This window comes from Poecilia mexicana, unplaced genomic scaffold (assembly GCF_051168715.1).
Source record: "Poecilia mexicana isolate PSO_F unplaced genomic scaffold, ASM5116871v1 scaffold_2, whole genome shotgun sequence".
Lineage (NCBI taxonomy): Eukaryota > Metazoa > Chordata > Actinopteri > Cyprinodontiformes > Poeciliidae > Poecilia > Poecilia mexicana.
The window spans coordinates 55,968,583-55,973,160 of record NW_028263371.1 but is presented as its reverse complement, the minus strand read 5'-3'; the positions used below and the strand labels follow the sequence as shown (position 1 = coordinate 55,973,160).

The 4,578-nt window shown below is 41.5% G+C and overlaps 1 long non-coding RNA gene across 1 annotated transcript; it reads right to left on the bottom strand.

Annotated features, from left to right (window-relative positions):
* Positions 1 to 937: 937 nt before the first annotated feature.
* LOC148160974 (uncharacterized) lies at positions 938 to 1,613 on the bottom strand. Its single transcript, XR_015762409.1, has 2 exons — positions 1,397 to 1,613; positions 938 to 1,126 (listed from the first exon to the last, which is right to left on the bottom strand). It is a non-coding gene; the product is annotated as an uncharacterized LOC148160974 (long non-coding RNA).
* Positions 1,614 to 4,578: the final 2,965 nt, after the last annotated feature.

The window sequence follows — 4,578 nt, the reverse complement described above, 5'->3', positions numbered from 1 at the left end:
TGTAGAAGAGCAGACATTTTCATTTAGTTTCTCCTGGTTCTGATCTGTTTAGAAGTTGTTCAGTTTTCTCTATTCCCTGTTATGTTATTTGAATTATTGCATCACAGTATTTGTTCCTAAACTGCCAAACCAATGTTTTTAATATGCCATTTTGCGCCAAACTCCGAAAATTTCCAAATTTTTGACGTTTGCAGCTCAGACATTTCCAAGGTTTCTCTGTAAAATTTCTAGCAAAATTTTGACTGTTGGAGCTCAAAAAATTCCTAAAAAAATGTAATGTAAAAATTTCTGAGTTTTTCTGTAGCACATTTTTGACTTTTCAAACTGTGAAGGGTCTTTATTCAAGCAAATTTCTTAGATTAATCTAAAAATTTCTGAGTTTTCCTAAAAATGTTCAGAAATGTCTCTCAAAATTTCTCTGTTTTGTTCGAGCAAATTTTCTACTTTTCAATCTCATAAATTTCCAAGTTTTCTTTCTGGAAAATTTCTTAGATAAATCTAAAAATGTCCTTCTTTTTGTTGTGACTATCTGAGTTCAGAACTGTATTGTTTTTCTGAGACCAATCTTTAAGTTTTTGCGTTTATTGGTGAAAATGTAGTCCTCCTTTTCTGTCAGCAGCGGCTCTAACACGCTGCCGTAGTTTTCTCAGTCACCTGAAAGTCCAGTTGGCTCGGTTCGATTAACCAACATTTGTTACATTTTCAGCCAGCAGCCTGTTCCCCTCCTCGCCTGTGGGGGCGCTGCACCAAGTATCACTGAAGGAGACGACACTAAAACTTCCTTCACAAAATGTAAATAAAAACGGAGTGGCGTCAGATTTCTCTTTTGTTTGGCAACCAATTTTCTTGCTAGCGCTCGGCTAGCTCGTTTGTTGAGGTTGTATTTATCCGGTCGTTATTTCAGTAAACCTGCAAAAATATTCTCCAGTTTCACAGATTAAGGTAAGATTCAACCATTTAATGTACTTTTTCTTATTTTCCCATGCTTTCAATGTGAATTTCAGTTAAACTCTCCTGACTATCCACAAGCAAAATATGGTTTCCGTGTTCAAGGACTTAGTCTCTCACCAGAGACTTATCTCTTCATCTCTGCCTCTTCATCAAAGTGCAGCAGGTCCAGCTTTCCCTGTAAAATCAGGTCCAGATGTTAGAGCACAAAGCTCAACAGAAAGCAGAGGAGAAACGCATTTCTTTAACCGTATAGGAAATACCAGACAACAAGCAGCAGACAAAAGCTGCATGAAAGAAACTTTTTGATGTTTTTTTTTTTTCGCTTTAACTACGCTGACAGAAAAATAGGAAGAAAAAAATCAGTAAAACAGGGAAGAGCCTGCATTTAGAAGTAGGAATCACAGCAAAGCAGTTTCTAAAAATGTCTGAAATGAGCTGTCAGCACCTGAAACGTTGGCGGCCATGCTGACTCTTCGTGGCGGGTTGCCATGGCGACCGCTGACCCGCTCACATGTGTTCGGTGCTCCGGTACCGGCCGCTTCCTCTGAGGCCGCGCTGCAGAAAGGCAACACTCAGCGTCAGGCAGAGATCAGGAAACCACACAGCTGGCTGTAGAAATGATTTCAAGTTTAGATTTAATTAGTTTCCCACTGGATATTAAATCAAAAGCAAAAATGTTTTGAGAAAACGGTTCAGTTGTTACGATCAGCAGACTTAAAACAAACCAAGATGCAATGTGATGCATAAAACTTCATAATTGCTTCAAAAACTCTATATCTTAATTTTACTTTTCACCTACAGAGGTCGCCATTGTTTGTTTTTTTTAACCAGAGCAATGCATGATGGGCCGATGATGCCAGAGTCTGTAAACGAAACACAAGAAGTCAAGGCTGCGGAGTTTCACGAAAACGTCTTGATTGAGACAAACTCGTGCATCAGTAAACACGAGAAATCAGCTGAAACAAGCTAACGGGACCAGCTTGTGATCTACTGTTTACTGTGTTAGCTACAGCTACCACCATTAGCTAGAGCTACTTCCATTAGCTACAGCTACTACCATTAGCTAGAGCTACCACCATTAGCTAGAGCTACCCCATTAACTAGAGCTACTTCCATTAGCTAGAGCTACTTCCATTAGCTAGAGCTACCACCATTAGCTAGAGCTACCACCATTAGCTAGAGCTACCACCATTAGCTAGAGCTACTTCTATTAGCTAGAGCTACCACCATTAGCTAGAGCTACCACCATTAGCTAGAGCTACCACCATTAGTTAGAGGTACCACCATTAGCTAGAGCTAACCCCATTAGCTAGAGCTACTTCTATTAGCTAGAGCTACCACCATTAGTTAGAGGTACCACCATTAGCTAGAGCTACTTCTATTAGCTAGAGCTACCACCATTAGCTAGAGCTACTTCCATTAGCTAGAGCTACCACCATTAGCTAGAGCTACTTCTATTAGCTAGAGCTACCACCATTAGCTAGAGCTACCACCATTAGCTAGAGCTACCTCCATTAGCTAGAGCTACCCCCAATAGCTAGAGCTACTTCTATTAGCTAGAGCTACCACCATTAACTAGAGCTACCACCATTAGCTAGAGCTACCACCATTAATTAGAGCTACCACCATTAGCTAGAGCTAACCCCATTAGCTAGAGCTACCACCATTAGCTAGAGCTACCACCATTAGCTAGAGCTACCACCATTAGTTAGAGGTACCACCATTAGCTAGAGCTACTTCTATTAGCTAGAGCTACCACCATTAGCTAGAGCTACCCCATTAGCTAGAGCTACTTCCATTAGCTAGAGCTACTTCCATTAGCTAGAGCTACCACCATTAGCTAGAGCTACTTCTATTAGCTAGAGCTACCACCATTAGCTAGAGCTACCACCATTAGCTAGAGCTACTTCCATTAGCTAGAGCTACCCCCATTAGCTAGAGCTACTTCTATTAGCTAGAGCTACCACCATTAGCTAGAGCTACCACCATTAGCTAGAGCTACTTCCATTAGCTAGAGCTACCCCCATTAGCTAGAGCTACTTCTATTAGCTAGAGCTACCACCATTAGCTAGAGCTACCACCATTAGCTAGAGCTACCACCATTAGCTAGAGCTACCACCATTAGCTAGAGCTAACCCCATTAGCTAGAGCTACTTCTATTAGCTAGAGCTACCACCATTAGCTAGAGCTACCACCATTAGCTAGAGCTACCACCATTAGCTAGAGCTACTTCCATTAGCTAGAGCTACCACCATTAGCTAGAGCTACCACCATTAGCTAGAGCTACTTCTATTAGCTAGAGCTACCACCATTAGCTAGAGCTACTTCCATTAGCTAGAGCTACCACCATTAGCTAGAGCTACTTCCATTAGCTAGAGCTACCCCCATTAGCTAGAGCTACTTCTATTAGCTAGAGCTACCACCATTAGCTAGAGCTACCACCATTAGCTAGAGCTACCACCATTAGTTAGAGCTACCACCATTAGCTAGAGCTACCACCATTAGCTAGAGCTACTTCTATTAGCTAGAGCTACCACCATTAGTTAGAGGTACCACCATTAGCTAGAGCTAATGGTGCAAAAATTACCGTTTTAGCTGGACGAAGCTAGCTAGCGCTGTACCTAGCATACATCTTCTACCCAGGATGCATTTCAGCATAAACAACCTACAGTATTTTTACAGTATTGCTTTTACATCTGAAATAAATGTTTCTGGAATAAAGCCTAATGTGACTGATCGTAGAACTCTTTAAATGACTTCTGTAATTATTTTTGCAATAGTCTTCAGGGATGTACAGATTTTCATGGTGGTTTGTCCAGTCAGGAAGGGGGAAGAGGGGGTAAGACATTGTGTCAGAGCGCATTAGCTTGGAGATCTACCAAACCGGCACCCTAACTGGGAATTTTAAAGCTCTCAGAATTTGAAAAACAAAAATTCTGGTGGCATTTTGGTTGGTGCTGTAACTTCTGCTCCAGTTGTGGCTGGACCAGCATAAACGCTCCCAGTTCTCTAAACTGTAGAAAACCTTTTATGTGAGCCTCACTTTTTTCCACATAATCAGACCATTGTTTACTCTGAGTGTGGTTGTTTTGGTCTACTGTATTGTTAATGTTTTGAAGAGAGCATCCATCTTATGTTTTGCTTTAGAAAGTGGGAAATTACTTCTCTGCTTTGAAAAATATGAAAACCAGATCAAAGTTTCAGTTTTACGCTTTCAAAAGGTTTTCTGACTCTAAAAGACGATGAAACTGAGTTTTAGTGGCAGATGATGAGCTTGTGACAACATACGTTTGTTTGTTTTTCCATCTGATCTTATTGTGACCAGAGTAAAAGTCCAAATCCACCAGAAATCCAGTTTGTCAGGAAAACGGAGCCTAAGGCCAGAGAAAATGCTCAGCGTGAAGTTTGCTTGCACTCAGATTGAATTTTCTTCTGTTTCTCCTCTTCTTTTCCTCCAGCAGCCCCCTGCTGTGCGGAGATAAAAAGGGTATAGTTCAGACACAGGGGGGGCTTGGGGGGATGTCAGGATCAGGAAGTGTTCCTGAGAGGCTGCGACCAACATGACAACCTGGGGTTGCAACATTCCCCCCCAGCAATCCTAAAAAATCAGCTGCAGCTTTTCTCAGA